Genomic DNA, 19,329 nt, shown 5'->3' on the forward strand with positions numbered 1-19,329 from the left:
TTTCTGCTCCGGGACAAGTCTCGGGACCTGTCTGTCTATTCCACCGCCATTTTTTTTCCAATAAAATATATTTTTTTTAAAAGCCCACCTGATAAAGTTTTACCTCCTAATTATGAGCGGGAGCTAGAGTTTGAGGCTGAGTAGGACAAGCTTCACTGTGACCGGGTGACTCAGATGATACGAAAGGTTTTGCTCACAGCCACTCAGCCGTTACGGCTGGATGCGGGTGCTTGGCCAAAAGTGAAAGCAACTTCATATTTCATTTTGCTGGAGTCTCAAGCTATTTGTAGTGGCCTGAATCAAGTAGAAAAGATTAAAGGAAATTTTCCAGCAGCTGCCATGAATTTTTGGAAACTTTTTTCTTTCCCTCCCAGGCCATTAGAAATTCTTAGCTAATTAGATTTCTGTCTATATATCTATATTGTAACTTTACTTTTCGTTGATTTATAATTTTATTGTCCTGTGTTAAACTTTTAAGATTCTAAGATTAATTTAAAAGTGTAAAATCTATAAAAATTGCAACCCAGGGAAGTTTAAAAACAAAGGCCAGCTAATTCCAAGCCTGCTTATGACACATAAACCCTCACAGGCCCGCCATGGGGAAACAAAGCATTGGAATAGACGGGCAGTAAGTATGTCCTCCCAGCATTTTCTCTATAATTCAAAGTATATTGTAGAATTATTAAAATATTTAAAAAGGAACAAGGGCAGACAAAATAATAATAATAATAATAATAATAATAATAATAAATAAAATCCCTTGTGCTGCCTTTCCCTCCCTATGCAATGGGGGGGGGGGGGGGGGGGAGAGAGAGGCAGAATCTAAGGAATGAACCAAGATAATGATTTACAATCTCATCCTCCCCCTCAGGCTCCAAGCAGCCCTTTGGCCATTGTGCCACCAGAAACTAGCTTTTCTAGGCTCTGAAAGAAGTTAGAGCCACAGAAATAACCTTAGCTGCTTTCTTTAAGGAAAATCTGGCTTTTAAGTTCAAGCGGCTAAAGCCTGGGAACAGACTATAAGGCCTGCTCCCTCCTCCCCCTGCCTTTTCTCTAGCCTCATATACTGGTACATATACATAATTTTCCAAAGTCTTGGTAATTTAAAGACTTTGGAACATTACTAGGTTAAATAATAAACATTTAAATATTGTAAAATTACATAAAATACTGAAATATTAATTGCTAGACAAGTTTTAATTTACCTGATCTTAGCTGTTATTACAGAAAGTCTCTTATACTTTATTAAAGATATAATTTCTTAAAAGTAAGAGTATATTTAAAGTATATTCATAAACGTCAATTTAAGAAATATTGGCTATTTATTTTTTAATTATCACACCAAGCTCCTGGTGCCATAGCATCTGCCAGTGTGGCACGATGGAAGGATTTACTAACAGGGCAGTGGAGAGGGCCAGATCCAGTAATGATGTGGGGAAGAGGCCATGTTTGTATCTTTCCAGAAGGTGCCCCTAACCTCATCTGGGTGCCAGAGCGAATAGTGCATCATGCCCATGGACCTGGGAAAACAGCTCATCCTGCCATTCAAGAAGCTGAAAATCACAGCTCCCGTGATGATGCCAGCTCATCCACCAACCCCGAAGAAGGAGAAAAGCAGAATGCAGGTGACCAAGGCCACCCAAGAAGATAATATCCCCACTTGGGGTCAACTGAAGAAGCTGACCACTGATGCTCAGCAACTGGTGAAAGAACAGGAGGTTCAGGTAACCTCCTCCACCCTTTTTGTTGCTGTGCTGGCACTTGTCAGCTGCCAGATAAGTATGGCTGCAGCAGAGACTTACTGAGCACACGTTCTAGACCCCCTGTGGTCAATCCAGCCACCTGGACCGGGGAACCAGTGCCAGTGTTTACTAACACCAATGTGGTCGGGGGAGCTCCGACCAACACAGAACTCCTTCTTCCCAGGGTGATTATACTTATAATGGCTTTAGTGGGGAGCTCCCTTTTGTTTATCTGAAAAGGGGACTTCGGGATGTTTGCGGCTTGGCCAAGAAAATAAGACGTCCTATGGAGACACAGACATTGCTAACGTTGCAGGCCCTGGGATATGGGAAAATATATTCAGACAATTACTAAACTAGAATTGGCTATGGCCACCCGATGATAAGCATCCCCCGCCCCCCTACTGTCCTAACAGCACCACTACTGAGCTGGAAGCATTTCCTCAATGGCAACATTATGCCAACCCTGTACCAGTGAGACATAATATTTCTGGCTCTGACTTGTATGTACTGGATTGGTCTCCTAGGCTTTATGCTAAACATTCCCATCACGAGCCTATGTCACCAGGAGGGTTTGTAGGTAATGCTCTGACCACGAAAACAGGAAATTTACAGAAAGATCTTTGGCATTTAGCCGCTGCCCTTGACTTTCTTAATTTTACTGGCTCTTTCTTAGCTAATATTAAAGGAGCATGTTCATCAAGCCCTTGCTGTGGCTTACGAGCTTGTGTCGAGCCCCCATATGTATTGGTGACTGGAAATGTGAACATCACCAGATTAGGCACCCATTATGCTGTCCAATGCCATCACTGTAACCTTACCAGTTATGTTTCCAGGCATAACCTGAATGAAGATATACTAATTTTAAAGCAGCCTTCTTTTATTGTGCTTCCTACTAACATAACAGGAAAATGGTATCAAGTTGCAGACCTCCAAGCATTGCAGGAATTACATAATCAGCTGTCCTGGGAAAAGTGTGCTTTGGGACTTATTATTTTTTGTATTGTTACCCTAGTTACTGTTATCACATCTGCTGTGACTGCCTCTCTTGCATTGACCCAAAGCATCCAGAATGCAAAATTTGTCAATAAATTGGCTCAGAACACCTCAACTACATTTCATAATCAAGGAGATATAGACAAAAAGTTAGAAACAAAGCTAAATGCTTTGGAAGCTGAAGTAATAGGACTAGGTAATCAATTAGAAAGTGTCAATATTAGACAGCAGCTGCAATGCCATACTGCTTTTACATATATTTGTGTGACTCCACCTGGTTATAACAGTTCTCTATGGAGTTGGAGTAAAATCAAAATGCACCTACAAGGAATATGGCATCATAATAATATCAGTATAGACCTAGCACAGCTACACAAACATGTGCAAACCTTTCAGAATAGTCATGATGAAATTATATCTCCAGCAAAACTGGCAAAAGAATTGCTGGATGATTTAAAAGAATTTGATACATGAAAAATGTTAAAACACACCACCTGGTACCTAATAGGATTTCTTTGTATACTACTAATTTTATCCTGCTTTCTTTCAGTCAGCAGCAAGCTCCTGTAATCTCAAGTCCAAAGGCTCCAACTAGATGTCCATAAGCTACTTTTAAAAATAAAGAAGGAGGAGATGTAGAGAGAAGCTGGGAAGGCACATGAGCATTTCTTTAATTATTTTCAGCTGAGTCCAGTGGCATTGGCAGAGCCACATCCTGGAGACATACTGTGCCAGAGGCAGGTACGCCGTCACCCTGACCCTTAGCTCAGGTGCCAGGGTGTGGGTTTCATTATCTAAGTTAAGCCAGGTGCAAGGAACAGATGCAATTATCCGTGCTTAGCCAGGAGTGATGATTACAAAGAAGCCACAAAGAATGAAAAATTACAGCTTTATCTTTAACCATGATTTCACATAATTTCCTTTGTTTTAAACCCTAGTAAAACTTGCTGGAATTATCCTATCTAATAAAGAGGGAATATGCTAATTGACCGTCACACCCTCACAAAGATGGTAGCGCCCATAGCCAGGTGGGTCCGGCCACTCCACATGCCTGCCTCCGGAGTCTGCCAATCCCCTCAGTCCCCCAGCTTCCTAGGCCTGGTCCGAGGCTCAGGCAAGCCTCAGATGGTGGCTGCCCAGCTGCTGAGAGCCTCCCAAGGCTCAGGTAACCAGGGCCAGCCAAGGCTTGCACTGCCAGCAGTGGCAGCAGCAGAGGTATGATGGGGGCATCGCCCTTCCCTGATCGTCGGGTTGCCTCTCACCCTGGAGGGCTCCCGGATTGTGAGAGGGGGCAGGCTGGGATGAGGGACCCCCCTCCAGTGCATGAATTTTCATGCACCAGGCCTCTAGTACTGTATGTAATAAACGTGCTGCACAGGCTCTGGGTCACTGTCTCTCCACCAGGTCACTGTCTCTGGTCCCAGCTTTTCCCTTCTGTCTCTGTGTCTATCTCTTTCTTTCATTTTCTCAATCCTTACCCGCCCCTACTCAGTATTCGTGGACTACTCTCTAGCCACGCTGGTCATGGTCCAAGAAAGAAATACTTAATATTACCCCAGCTTTTTTTTCATTTCCATTCACATGAAAAACCTTTTTTCATCCCTTCACCATCAGTCTGTATGAGTTCCTTTTTTTTTGAAGTGGGTTTCCTCTAGACAGCAGATATATGGATCATGTTTTCTTATCTACTCAGCTACCCTATGTCTTTTGATTGTGCATCAATCCATTTACATTTAAAGTTATTATTGATAGATTCTTGTTTGTCACCAATTTTATTCTTTACGCCTGTGTTCCTTCTTCGCTTCGTATTACTTCTTTTTACAGCAGACCCTTTAGCATTTCTTGCATGGCTAGTTTGGTGGTAATAAACTCCCTTAGTCCTTTTGTGTCTGTGAAGCTTCTGATTTCACCCTCAATTTTTATAAATAGCCTTGCTGGGTACAGTATTCTTGGATTCACACCCTTCCTTTGCATGACTTTGTATATTTCATTCCATTCCCTTCTGGTCTGATGTGTTTCTGTTGAGAAATCAGTCACTAGTCTGATGGGGATCCTTTGTAGGTAACTTTCTGTCTCTCTCTGGAAGCCTTTAAGATTCTTACTTTGTCATTGGTGTTTGCCAATTTAATTATACTGTGTCTTGGTGTTGGTCTTTTAGGGTTTATCTTGTTGCAGACTCTGAACTTCTTGGACTTGTGTGAGTTTTTTCTTCCCTATATCAGGGAAGTTTTCTGTCATTATTTCTTCAAACAGGTTTTCTATTCCTTGCTCAGTTTCCTCTCCTTCTGGTACCCCTATTATGTGGATGTTGTTTTGTTTTGTGTTGTCCCAAAGTTCCCTTAGGCTTTCCCCCTGTTTTTTAAGTTTTTTTTTCTAGATGCTGCTCTGCTTGGATATTGTTTCCTACCTTGTCTTATAGGCCACTGATGCTGTCCTCTGCTTCTTCTAGTCTACTGTTGATGCTTTCTATTGAGTTCTTTATAGCAGTGATGTCATTTTTCATTTCTTCTTGGTTCTTCTTCATTTCCTCTTGGTTCTTACACATATTATTGAATTTGCCTTCTATCCTTTTCAGCAACCTTATGACCATTTCTCTGAATTCTTTTTCTGACATTTTTCTTGCCTCCATTTCCTTTCATTCCTTTTCTGGTGATGCCTCCTTTTCTTTTGTATGCAAGGTATTTCTTTATCTCCCCATGATCGCTCCTCTCTGGATGTCTGGTTATGTAGCTCTCTCTCCTGTGTTGACTTAAAGGCACAAAATACACCACAAGAATACACAGCACACAGGTCACCAAACACAAATGTATTAATAATACTAATAACCCCAAATACAGGTGACCACCCAAAAAAAGTTAGGGGATAGAAAAGAGTGCAAAAATGATATCGGAAAAGGAAAAAATTGAGAAAAGGAAAAAAAAAAGAATAGAAAAAAAAAAAAAAAAGGGAAGTAAAAGAAAATCTAGATAGTGAAGAAAGGGAAGACAAAAGTGTGTATGGGCTTGTAACAATGGAACATAAATTAGATAAATGAGTAAGATCAATTTTTAACAGGGAGTAAAAAGAAAGGATAGAGAAAAACTAAAGCAGGAACAGGGTAAGTGAAACAGGGCAAAAGGGGATGTTGGTATAGAGAAAGATAGTTGGTATAAAGGAAAAATTGTGATAGAGTAAAATATTGTTACAGGAAAACTAAAAATAGAATGTAGAACAATAATCCAAAAATAAAATAAAATAAAACTATAAAAAAGGTAAAGTAATAGTAGTAATAATAATAAAAACAAAAATATAATAAAAAAGGCAAAATCAGGTGAGAAAGGAAAAAAATTTGTTTCTCAAGTAAAAGATAGAAAATAAAAATGTGAAGTATTGAAGGTCCTTCACTTCCTCTACTGTTCTGTTTGGCAGGTCTGTTTCCTGTCAGGTAGACAGCCCAGTATTGGAGTTCCCTGCGCTCCACAGCTCCTCTGTGTCATAAGCCACAATCCTTTTTTCAAGCAGTTGGGAGCTCTTTCTTTCTTAGTCTGCCTTTAGTTGCATTCACATGAGTCAATTTCTGATACAACCCCTGGGTGGCAGTGTTTCTGTATTGATATCTGGGGCTAAAAGGCTCCTCCCTTACCCAGTATTTAGATGGCTTTCCCTGCCACACTTAATGCTGGGTTAGAAGGATGGATTGCCCTAGAGCTGGCTTTCTGTTCGTTTCCCTGCACTCTCTTCTCCATGTTCCACAAAAACAGCTTTCCCCTGCAGTCTCAGAGATTGTATTTTATTTTATTATTTTAATTTCTTTATTGATTAAGGTATTACATATGTGTCCTCATCCTTCCATTAACCCCCCAACAACTCCCACTCATGCTTTCACCACCCCCTGGTGTCCATGTCCATTGGTTAGGGTTATATGCATGCATACAAGTTCTTTGGTTGATCTCTCCCCCTTACCCGCACCCTCCCCTACCTTCCCTCTGAGGTTTGACAGTCTGATCGATAATTCTCTGTCTCTGTATCTGTCCCTGTTCATCAGTTTATGTTGTTCATTATATTCCATAAATGAATGAGATCATGTGATATTTATCTTTCTCTGACTTGCTTATTTCACTTAGTATAATGCTCTCCAGTTCCATCCATGCTGTTGCAAATGGTAAGAATTCCTTCTTGTTTAACCGCAGCATAGTATTCCACTGTGTAGATGTAACACAGTTTTTTTAATTCACTCATCTGCTGATGGGCACTTAGGCTGTTTCCAAATCTTAGCTATGGTGAATTGTGCTGCTATTAACATAAGGGTGCATATATTCGGTGATTGTATTTTAATTGGAAGATCCTATGTACTGGGCTTAGTAATCAGAAGCAAGGATTTAAAAAAAGAAAAGAAAAGAAAAGTCACATGATGCGCACAGACTGGAGTCTTCCCCTGGCACTCTGCAGCCGGCGCACTGGCAGAACTCCAGACTGCCCTCCTGTGCCCAGCCCTGCCGTGGGTTAATTTCTATAGTCTCCTTCTGCCCACATCCCTGTGGAGCCCCTTCCACATTCGAGGGCTACACTTACCTCAACAGGGCGCATTTTGTGGGGCGCAGTCTTCCTTTGAGACTGTAGTTCCCACTGCGTGCATTTCATGCCCGTTTCACGTGTGTTTCTCCCTTCAGCCTGGACCCCAGATCTCACCTCTCCCTAGGTCAGTGATGGCAAACCTATGACATGCGTGTCAGCACTGACACGCGTAGCCATTTCTGATGACACGTGGCCGCATGCCAAGGATAAAACATTTGCTGCTCCTGAGGATGAAACATTTGTGACTAGAGTCTTGGAGTTAGTTTTTTCCTCAAAGTGACACACTACCCGAGTTATGCTCAGTTTTTTGGCGAAGTTTGACACACCAAGCTCAAAAGGTTGCCCATCACTGCCCTAGGTCATAGCTGACCTTTCCATCCATGGATTTCCTCACCATGCACAGATTTCTCATCAGCTGTGTTTAATTTGCCAGTTCCAGGTGGATATTAATTGATTCAGCTGTTCCTTCTCTCTGTTCTGTGAGAAGGCACAGGGGTCGTCCGCATATTTGTGCCTCTTCATCTCCTCCTGGACAGACTTTCTAGCTGCTTGTGGTCAGAGAGACTGGAGTCTTGGTATTCCTGGGTTTGCAGCTGAGGTAACTGGTCCCTGGGGGTTGTGGTTAAAGGGTCCCAGGAGGTGTCTGAGGGTCTCCCTGGTTGAAGGTAAGGCTGGGCTTCAGATCACCACCACTCTCCCCTTCAAGATGGCGCAGTCTCTGTTCAGAGCCGGCCACTCCAGGAGAGATTTCAGCAGCAGTAGAGGCTGCCCAGACAGGGGAGCCCAGTCCGGCAGTCCCAAACAATTTCTTGGAATATAGCTATCCCTCACTCACAAATACATGCACTCCCCTCACATCCACTCACTCTCCTTTTGTTCGCTCACTCACACACTATCTTGCAGCCTGCCGTCCTGTTGGCAGCCATCTTAGAATCTAACTTTTCTTCTTATTACGGCAGTCCCTTTAGCATTTCTTGCAATGCTGGTTTGGTGGTGATAAATGCCTTCACCCCCCTTCCCCCCCCCCTTTTTTTTTTGGTCTTGGAAGCTCTTTATTTCACCATCTATGTTGAATGCTAGTCTTGTTGGATATAATGGTCTTGGTTTCAGACCCTTGCTTTTCATTACCTTGAATATTTCATGCCATTCCCTTCTGGGCTGTTGAGTTTCTGATGAAAAATCGGCTGTAGCTGTATGGGAGCTCCTTTGTGGGTAATAAATTGATTTTCTCTTGCTGTCTTTAAGATTCTCTCTTTGTTTTAAATTTTGGGCATTTTAATTATGATGTATCTGGGTTTGGGCATCTTTGGGTTCTTCTTGCTTGGGAGTCTCTGTGCCTCCTGAACTTGTGTGACTTTTACCTTCACTAAATGAGGGTAGTTTTCTCTGATTACTTATTCACACAGGTTCTCCAGTATTTTCTAGTTTTTTCTTCACCTTTTGGTACTCCTATGATGTGAATTTGTTTTTTTGTGTTTTTTTGTTTTGTTTTGTTTTGTTTTTTACAGAGAGGAAGAGAGAGGGATAGAGAGTTAGAAACATCGATGAGAGAGAAACATCCATCAGCTGCCTCCTGCACACCCCCCACCGGGGATGTGCCCGCAACCAAGGTACATGCCCTTGACCGGAATCGAACCTGGGACCCTTGAGTCCGCAGGCCGATGCTCTATCCACTAAGCCAAACCGGTTTCAGCAATGTAAATTTGTTTTATTTCATGTTGTCCCAAAGTTCCCTTAAGCTATTCTCATGTTTTTTAATTTTCTTTTTTGATTCTCTGAGTGATTATTTTCTACCTTGTTTTTCTCTTTTTTCTTCCTTTTTTATTTGTATTTATTTTTATTTAAGTTCTTTATTGTTTAAAGTATTACCCAAGTCTCCTTTTCCCCCTATTGACCTCTCCAGGCCACTCCCACCACCCAGCACATGCCCTTATCCCCACTAATGTCTTATGTACATTATGCTCATATGCATGTATACAATTCCTTTAGTTGGTCTCATACATTCCCCATCCCCTGCATTCCCTTGCTTAGCATATTATTCTCCATGTCTACCCATGCTGTTGCAAATGATAAGAACTCCTTTTTTAAAGTCAATGGAAACATTTCCTCAGGTGAGGATAAAAATAAAGAAAGAAAAAAATGCATATCCTATGAAAGACACATCTTGAAAATGCCTAAAGACAGTTGTCATTTTTCTTTGTGAAGGGACTGGAGTCTGTGTTGATGGCTGTGGTGACTGGCAGTGGCTTCAGCAGCAGGGTGATGGGGCTGGTGCCTTCCCCTGATCAGCCCGGTTGCCTCCCACAAAGGGAGGCCAGACTGCAGCTTAGGCCCGCTCCCGGGGAGCGGGCCTAAGCCATCAGTAGGATATCCCCTGAGAGCTCCCAGTATGTGAGAGGGGGCAGGTTGGGCTGAGGGACCCCCCACCCCCAGTGCACAAATTTTGTGCACTGGGCCCCTAGTAATAATAATAATAACCCATTTAGAAATAACCCATTTAGAAGTAATAAAAACCCATTCAACAGAAACCCACCAACCCAACCACAAAATCAAAGAAACCCCTTCAGGACAGAGATTCAAGTCAACAGCCCATTCCGAAATAGTCAAAACCCCTTCAGACAGAATCAGGGAAACTGGAGAGGCCCCCGCCGACCACAGCAAGTTTGGCAGTAGGAGGGCACAAACAAATTTACCCACCCCTACCCATTGAAACCCTCCCCGACATAAATATTACAAAAACATTTCATGTTGAACATGATAATAGACCATACATAACATTACAAGTATCACTACATGGAAGTCATTTTCAAAACCACACATTTCTAGTAGATACAGGATCACAAATCTCTTTACTAAAAGGCACAGTAACACACAACAGAGTAGTCACAGTAGAAGGAGTAACGGGCAACGTAATCTGAACAGCACCCACTCCTGGACACATATTATATAAAGGAAAGAAAATTCCAGCAACCTTTTTAATAGCACCAGAAATTCAAAACATTATAGGTATGGACATCCTACCAACATTATTTTGTCACATTTCCCACATACCTAGGCTACATAAAATTAAAACATTCCTCACTGCACTACAAATACCTCCATTAATATTACCAGAACCAAATACAAATTCATTCACACCTCAATACCCTCTAAAAGGAGGACATGAGGATGTAACCAAAGCACTTAAAAAACTTCTGGAAGAAGATATAATAGAACCAGGCAGATCACACATTTATAAAAGCCCAATCTGGCCTGTAGAAAAACCTAATGGCACCTACAGGATCACAATTGACTATTGCAACCTGAATAAGGCCTCACCAAAAATAGATGGCTGCCTGACTGATGCGCAAGAAGTAATCAATATTATCCAGAGAGACAACCCTAGATTTGTGGCAGCAATTGATCTCTCAGGCATGTTCTTTGCAATACCCATAGCTGAAAAATCCAGGCCCATTACCACATTTACATGGCAAGACAAACAATACCAATTCAAAAGACTCCCACAAGGATACAAAAACTCACCCACAATCACACACAACCTACTTGCTAACAACATTGACCCCACAAAATACAAATCCACAATTATACAATACATAGATGACATTCTACTCTATAACAATGACAAAGAAATTCTACAGTCCGATATAGAGTCACTAGTAGCACACTTAAGATCACTAGGATGGACAATTAACCCTGACAAAATCCAGCCCCCAGACACCAAAACAACATTTTTAGGCATCCACTGGAGTTCTGAAGGAAGGAACATACTGAACAAAGTAATAGACAAATTACTAAACCTAAACCCAACCAACAAAATGAAGCACAACAATTAATGGGACTTTTCATGTACTGGAGACAACGCATAACATACCTGGCAGACATTGCAAAACCCATATACAAAGTCACCAGGAAAGCAGTAGATTTCATATGGACTCAAGAAGAGGAACAAGCATTTAAACAATTAAAGGACTACATACACCACTTTCAATCCCTACAAAGTATCAGACCAGGAGACAAAATAGTACTAGACATTAGTTTCATGGTAGAACATGGCAGTTGGGGACTATACAAAAGAGGAACAGAAGACAAAAAACTAATGCCTGTAGGATTCTGGACTCAGAGATTCCCTTACACTTACCACAAATTCTCTCATTTTGAGAAACTAATCTGGACACTATATGTGGCACTGACCGGACTAAACCCAATAACCATGCACAGCACATTGCCCCTTAAGGCGTGGCTCAAAATGTCAGCTGAAGAATTGGCAGGTTCCCAAATTGATGAAAAGGTTCTCGTGTGGAAGTAGTACATTAACACACGAGAAACCTCTGGCTCCGGTGAACCAGCCCTCCACACCGAGGAGGTCAACAAACTTGAGGTAGAACCACCTACCTGTGCCAACAAGTTTGTCCACCCACCCGATCCAATCGGTGTGAAAGGGCCACAATATAGCCCTAAGCTTAAACATGCCTGGTTTACAGACGTATCAGCCTCTGTAAGCAGTGACCAGTACGAATGGAGAGCAGCAGCCTTCAACCCAGCAACATCCAGGGCGCTAATGGCAACCGGTAAGTCCAAATCTGCTCAACATGCTGAACTCATAGCTACATATTTAGCCATTAAGGACTCAATTGACAATCATAAGCCCAAAATTTACAGCTTTTCTGACTCATGGGCAGTTTGTAAAGGAATCACTGATTGGTGAGGCAAATGGCAACAATCAGGCTGGTTAATTAATGGCAAACCAGACACAAGACAATTGGATAAAACTTCACGACCTCTCCAAACAAATTAAAATATACATTACACATGTCAACGTTCACGCTATAGACAAAACACCCACAACACTCCACAACACAATAGCAGATACGTTAGCAAAAGGAATTACACCAGGAGATAACATCACCACGGACAATTCAAAATCATTAGCAATTAATCTAAAAGTAGTAATAAATGAAAATAATGACTGGTCCATCGCCCCTCTTACAAAACTTATATTAAAAAAGTAAAGAGGCAAAAACAAATTATCCTCACCAACCTCAGAACTTACCTTTATACCACAATTTATACAACAGATACATACAACATTAGGACACCTAGGACACTCCTCACTTGCCCATTGGTTCCTTAAGAGGAACCTAAAGGCACCCATAAAATTACTCAAGCAAGCAATCAATTCCTGTGAACAATGCAAAAGCACTCACACATTTAAATCTCTTACACCACTCAGACTGACTAAAGCATTTGTGCCTAATCAAGTCTTACAAATTGATTTTATTGGACCACTTCATGTACCCTTTGCAGACAAATATGCATGCACTATTGTTGACACAGCAACTGGAATACTTTATGCTTATGCCTCAAGACATCCAGATACAAAAACCACTTTGAAAGCACTCTCAACATGGTTCTCATTCTATGGTCCACCACAAATCATTGAGTCAGACCAAAGCACACACTTCACAGCATCATCAGTCCAACAACAAGCATAAGACTTAGACATTGATTGGGATTTCCACCTGCCTTATAATCCACAAGCAGCTGGACAAATAGAAAGATACAATGGCCTCCTCAAACACAAAATGCAAACACTACTCATGGACAGGTCATTCAAGACACTATAAGAATTACTAGACAAAGCATCTCTACAACTAAACCCCAGATCTGGCATAAATAGACTCTCCCCAACAGAATTACTCCAGCCACACATTCTAAATAATCCTATTGCATATCATGAACCACCCCCCAATATCACCAAAAAATTACCCTATAAAATCTTGACTAAATCCACTAAGGATGGCTCCTTAACCCCACAGGAAATAATCGCCCACTCTGGATCATCACTTTTCTGGACTGTAAACAGTCTAGGACACCTACAACAAACCAAAATACAGAACTCTACCCCTCTGGCATGATCCAACTGCTCACCTAAAAACATCTATATTGATCCATACACATTCTTCCTCTCACTCCCCTTCTCAATCCTTACCACACTAGTTCTAGTGTTGACCCTCCAATGACTCCTTAACAATGTGCGTAAGGATCATCTGCATCTCCCTCTTTGGACTCCTCCTCCTTATAGCACTCCTAGCAACCCCACTGACACTCCATTGGATATGGTGTTCGTATCGCTCATGTGACAATACCAACACCACCAAGCCCACCACTACCGTCCACGCGACTCTAGAAGGCTTAAAAAAAAAACGCTGCTCTGCTCTTTATACTCATACCCTCTGCATCCTAAACAAATAATACCCCTCTCTTTTTCAGTGATCAAACACTGGAAACCTGGGAACAACTAGATGCATTTCTAGAAGAAATATCAGCAGTCCCAGTACCCCCACAACCCATATCAAACCAATCACCCATTTACCCTACTCCTCCCTCCACCCCACTTTTAATTAACCCTCCTTCAGAACCAGCCCCATCCCCAACAATTCCTCTTTACCCTAGTATTGCTTTTGACAAGTATCGCATAAGACTTCACCCCCAGATATGTAATGATCATTGGTACTCCTGGATACCCGCACCGGACTCTTACTCTGAATATCCAACAAACCTGCAGACCAGCCTCACAGACCCCACGAGACGAAGTCTCCATAACCTGCTGGATGACATTCAAGCATTTGCTGAGTATCTCCCAGGGCAAATTGCTATTGATCACCTCCACCTCTGACAGCATTACACTCGCTTGGTGCAGGCAGCCATCTGCTCTCCTCATAGAGACCCAGGTCCTATCCCAACTACTCTCATTAGCAATCCCCTTCGTTGTGTTTTACACTCCACTAACTATCAATCCCCACCCTTTCCCCTTGCACCGCCAACATGGGAATGCACACCCAGTATCACTCAGGAAGAAATCCACCATGCACTGTTAGCGCAGGACATCCCTGCAAGGTCTAGAACAGGGAGACATGGAACTAGATATTCTCTGCTATCTCTAGTCTTTATACTCTCCCTTATCACTGCCGCCTCTGCTAATGCTGCCACTACTATTGATACCTCCAATACCACAACCCAGACTTCTATAATCACTACTTCCACCTCTAACCCTACCACTGCTCCCTCTACTACCACAACTACAATCCCTTCGTTTATCTTTCTTACACATCCTACCCACATACCTATCCTGAAAAAATCGGGAAAACACTATGTGTACCCACCTGTACACATAGTCACAAACAATAATTCTTTATTCTCCTACTCTATAGGACACTTTGATTTTAATACCTCTATCCACTATTATAGCACCTATAAACTCTGCCCTGCATACCTTCCTGCACACACTTGCCAAACCCTTGCACTAAATTCTGAGCAAACGACCCTTAGAGCTCACTACCACACCCAACTGAAAAACTGCATACCACTTCAATGGTTTCAAGATGCACTCACCACTAGATCTGTATCAATCATAGACACACAACATTATGAACCATCAACTACAACATATGAAATCACTAACAAATCCTCTTATTCTCAACCCATCCAAAGCATAGATCCCTTTGTTACTCATGATAATCTGACATGTATACAAAGAGCAAATCTCAATGTCATTCCCTTTATGGAAAGATTAATGCATTTCTGGTACACAGGCAAGAAAGGAACAGATTTTGAGGATTATGACTCATGATTCTTACGAGTCCGAGGATAAAAACAACTATGAGGATGAGGATGACTCCTCAGATGACTCCTCAAATGCTTCCCCCACATTCACAGTAACGCCAATACTCAACAGATATCCATTCTTTTCACCACCTACTAACAGCCCAATTCTTCCACTAGGATTCAATAGAATAGAGCATTTTAATATGACTCATATAATCACAGAAAATGGCATTACATATTATCAATACTATCTCACAGGCTCTCCTAACTTTCCAGTTTTGGGCAACTTCTGCCTTGACTCATGTATCATGCCTCAGGAGTCACCAACACTTGCATCACTTCTCACACCACCACTGGAGGATGCTATAACACCTCAGGAATTTTTAACCTCAGACCAAAATTTCTGGCCATACAGACATATTCCACAAGTTCTTACAGATCTTATTACACCACCTGTATTTGAAAATTTCAAAAATCCTTTACTCCAAATTAATAACAATACTAAATTTGGTAAAAATAGCTCGCATATTTTTACATTGCATTTATCCCAAATGATACCATTCCAAAATAGAAAATATATTTAAACAGAAAAAAAAAAATGATGACTTTGATTTAATTCTTGGAGCACATGTTGAACTTACCGTTCTCAATTGTTTCAATGCCACGGAAAAAGTCCCTCCTCAAGTTTCATGGCTTCTCCAGGCACACACTCCAGACAATATGAATCCATTAAATGGAAAATATCCCAACCTGAATTTTTGGGATTTTGGAAAACAAACTTCACAACACCACATTTCCCAGGAGTCATATCCAATACACACACATTACTTGAAGACAAACCTGTTTACTCCTTTAATGGATCTCACCTCTGTAACACTACAGCAACCAGACACAGAGCATGCATTCCTGCAAATCTCACTAACATACCCCTATCTTCCAACTTTCATGCAACATACCCTAAACTCCCCATTGGGAAACTTCCTAATGTAACACACAACAATATCTACAATACCCTCACAAACACTCTCTACTATACCCTTGATGGAGACCCTTACACATGGGCAAATGTTTCATGGTCAAAAGGAAACTACAAATTTCCAGTCTTCCTCCTTAACAGGACTACACCCCTATATAACCTTACAGGTGGCTGTGTCTCTAACCCCCAATTCATGGGATTCAAACTACCCTACCTACTCCAGACATACCAAACCTAGGCTTCTTCATTCAATTCTCTTCACACCAATCCATATTCTTATGGCCCATTTCCCATCACCTCCTGGACTAACTTTTCTATTCCTTTCAAATTCACCACTGGCAGTGGTCGGCAAACCACAGCTCTTGAGCCACATGCGGCTCTTTGGCCCCTTGAATGTGGCTCTTCCACAAAATACCACATGCACGCGCACCTACAGTATGATTGAAACTCCGTGGCCCATGCGCAGAAGTCGGTTTTCAGCTCTCAAAAGAAATTTCAATCATTGTACTGTTGATATTTGGCTCTGTTGACTAATGAGTTTGCCAACCACTGTCTAGACACTGCTGATTCATCCAGTAACTCCACCACGTACATTTATCAATACTCTAAAACAGTAATCAGACCTAATATCATCTCTAATCCTGACCTAAAACACCATTCATGTTTAAATACTCAGGACCACCTTGTAAACCTTACATATAACATCTCATTTGGTCTGAAACCTATTGCATGGTTCTACAATTTTGGAGCAAACATTAATCCAACAAAAACACGCAGACTTTCAGGAACCCTATCACAGGGATACCAACAATACATGCTCCACTATATGGATGGCGCATGGAACAAATTATACCTACACTCTTACTCACCCATTACAAACCACACTGTATTATCCATCATGGATTTTTACTACACACAACTCTCTTTCGCTGATTTCTTTACAAAAAAAAACCCTCTTCAACCTTGCGTTATTCATAGAGGATGTTATAACAGCACAGTATGCCTTAGAACATACCAATACCAACCAGTATTCTCTTACGGCATCACCAATGCTCAACCTTCTACATCTCCACCACGACCAATTATAACCCAAACAACCCAATCCGAATTATTTACAGACCTATAATCCACTCTACAACTATTATCTTTACAAAACAAGATTTTCTAGTAATTACTATCATTCCCCAAGGCACACCCCTAAGAAATAAACTCCAAGTTAACCTTCCATCACTGCCATCTATTGGACAAACAAACCACAGACACTTGCTTTAACTTGGACTCGCTGTTGCAGCCCTTTCTCTCACGGTCTCTTTAGCTAACACTGTTAAAATTGCGGAAATATCTTTAGACCTACAAAAATACACCAAACTTCAAAACTCTAGATATAATGAACTCTTACACCTTATATCTAGAAATTTCAATTCCGCCTAAGAATTAGCAATCCAAACCCAACAACTGAAACTACTCTCAGCCACAGCAAAAACCATGGATGACAACATCTGCCAGCTTCATGTAGACCTTCAGGATCTCAACACCAGGTTTCTGCCAACAAACCCAAAACTTCCTTACCAATGCTCTTAAAGACATCCATAACCTTATGCTTATGGGACATGGCTTCAACCCAACCTGGAGTGATTTAGCCGCTATGGTTGATTTCTCTAAACCTGTTGGCTGCGATTTATTCTCTTGCCAACTAACTATTCTTTCTACAATAGGCGGCAAACACCTAGTTGGATACTCTACCCTAAATTTCCCTACACTCATACCTGGCGATACCTGGGCTAAACCCGATTCTGACCTACTTTATGCGGAACCTTACTTCTTCCCCCAAAACTCCCTTGTTGAATTTATACCTAATATCTACATTGCTACCAACACACTTCAACTATCCCTCTTCTCAGTACCCATACAACCCCATACCCCAGAACTCCTTATATATAACTTAGGCCATTTTTATTTCCTTACCTGCTTTGTGAATATTACATATTATGACCACACCTCTAATTCTGACCTTCCTCTTGATCCTTCTAATAACTGCACCTTCTTTCTCACACTATGAATATTACATATCTTAATGACACCCAATATTCCTCCTTTATTGAAAGAACTTCCCTATATTTTCATCCCTCTGTACCTATCCAATTCTCTATCTCCCCGAAGCATTACACCACCCCCGTTTCCATGAATAACACCATTTCTTAAGTTAAAAGAACTCCAGAAACACTCTGATGACACCATCAAGAAACTTGGAGCAACATTGAAAGCCATCGACCACCTGCTTCTGATACCCAACAGTGTGACCCTCAACACAGCTACGGACCTGGCCGACCTCGACAAACACTGTGATTTCGGGACCACCATCATTTCTCTCTGTAGGACTGTACCTTGTATCCCACACTGGAATCTTTTTAACCCCATCTATTACATCCCAAAATGATGTAACTCGCTCATCTCTGCTTGGCAAACAGCTAAAAACCATTTTATTTCTCTTAGCCATTACCTACCTCATCTCCCTCTTCATTAGACTCTTACGCTGCAGAAATAATAAACAAAATTAATTTTGGCCTTCTCGGATCCCTCTCCCTATATGTCCCTCGGGGACCACCAGGTGGAATGTTATAATAATGTTATGGTCATAAGGAAACCCCTCTAATGTATGAAATAATTATTGTGTGAAATGTTTGCTGTGTGAGACCCCAATACTCTGTAAATTCCAAATTGGTGAACACCCCACTATCTTGATGTGAAAGCCCTGAGCCCTTAAAGTGTAAACGCCCTGCTGCTAGCATAAGGCACACCGTCTGGCCCACACTGATAAGGACACAAGTTGTTTACTACTGGCTATATAAGCATTGGACCTTTCTTCAGTTGAGGTCTCCTGCCTGATAGAGGAGGACTCCACTTCGCTCCGAGAGACAAGCCCCTGACTGCTCTGCTGTGTGAGCCTGAACCAACTGCTCCGTCTTCTTCGTCATCCATCCTTCAGTGTGCATCACCAGGTGGCCTTTCCTGGAGCCTAGGACCCAGTAGGAATAGGTAAATAAACCCTGTGTGATTGCATACTAATTCTGTCTTGTGTGTTCATGTGTTCCGGTTCAACTCAGCTGTCTAGACATTGAAGTACCAGGGGATAGGCCGTTATTGCTGACTCCTGGTCACCTGCGTTTGTCCCACTAAGTCTAGACAGATAATCAATTAATTGAGACATAATTGGGACATATGTTATCATAGATGCAAAAAGACAGATAGGCTCAGTTAAGGTAAAGGTTGACCTTGTCAGTGAAGATACCGGCCTAGGACATAACTACCCACCATAACTGCTTTTAGTTAAAGTTTAATTTCAGACCATCTTTTGTAGTTACTTTAGGTCTCTGAGTTTGCAAGGCTGCCATGCAGGCCTCCCCTTTCGTCGACAGTTTATACTGTTTTTTTATTACTCATCTTTAACCACTGCCT

The 19,329-nt window shown here is 41.6% G+C and overlaps 1 long non-coding RNA gene across 1 annotated transcript in view; it reads left to right on the forward strand.

Moving 5' to 3' along the window:
- LOC114229365 (uncharacterized) overlaps window positions 1–18,903 on the forward strand; it is a 34,927-nt gene extending 16,024 nt beyond the window's left edge. Inside the window, exons 2-5 of the long non-coding RNA XR_008556554.1 lie at window positions 1,464–1,724; window positions 3,289–3,479; window positions 11,774–11,860; window positions 18,742–18,903. This is a non-coding gene — a long non-coding RNA (uncharacterized LOC114229365). The remainder of the gene's footprint in view (window positions 1–1,463; window positions 1,725–3,288; window positions 3,480–11,773; window positions 11,861–18,741) is intronic.
- Window positions 18,904–19,329: the final 426 nt, after the last annotated feature.

This window comes from Eptesicus fuscus, chromosome 7, assembly GCF_027574615.1.
Source record: "Eptesicus fuscus isolate TK198812 chromosome 7, DD_ASM_mEF_20220401, whole genome shotgun sequence".
NCBI classification, from domain to species: domain Eukaryota; kingdom Metazoa; phylum Chordata; class Mammalia; order Chiroptera; family Vespertilionidae; genus Eptesicus; species Eptesicus fuscus.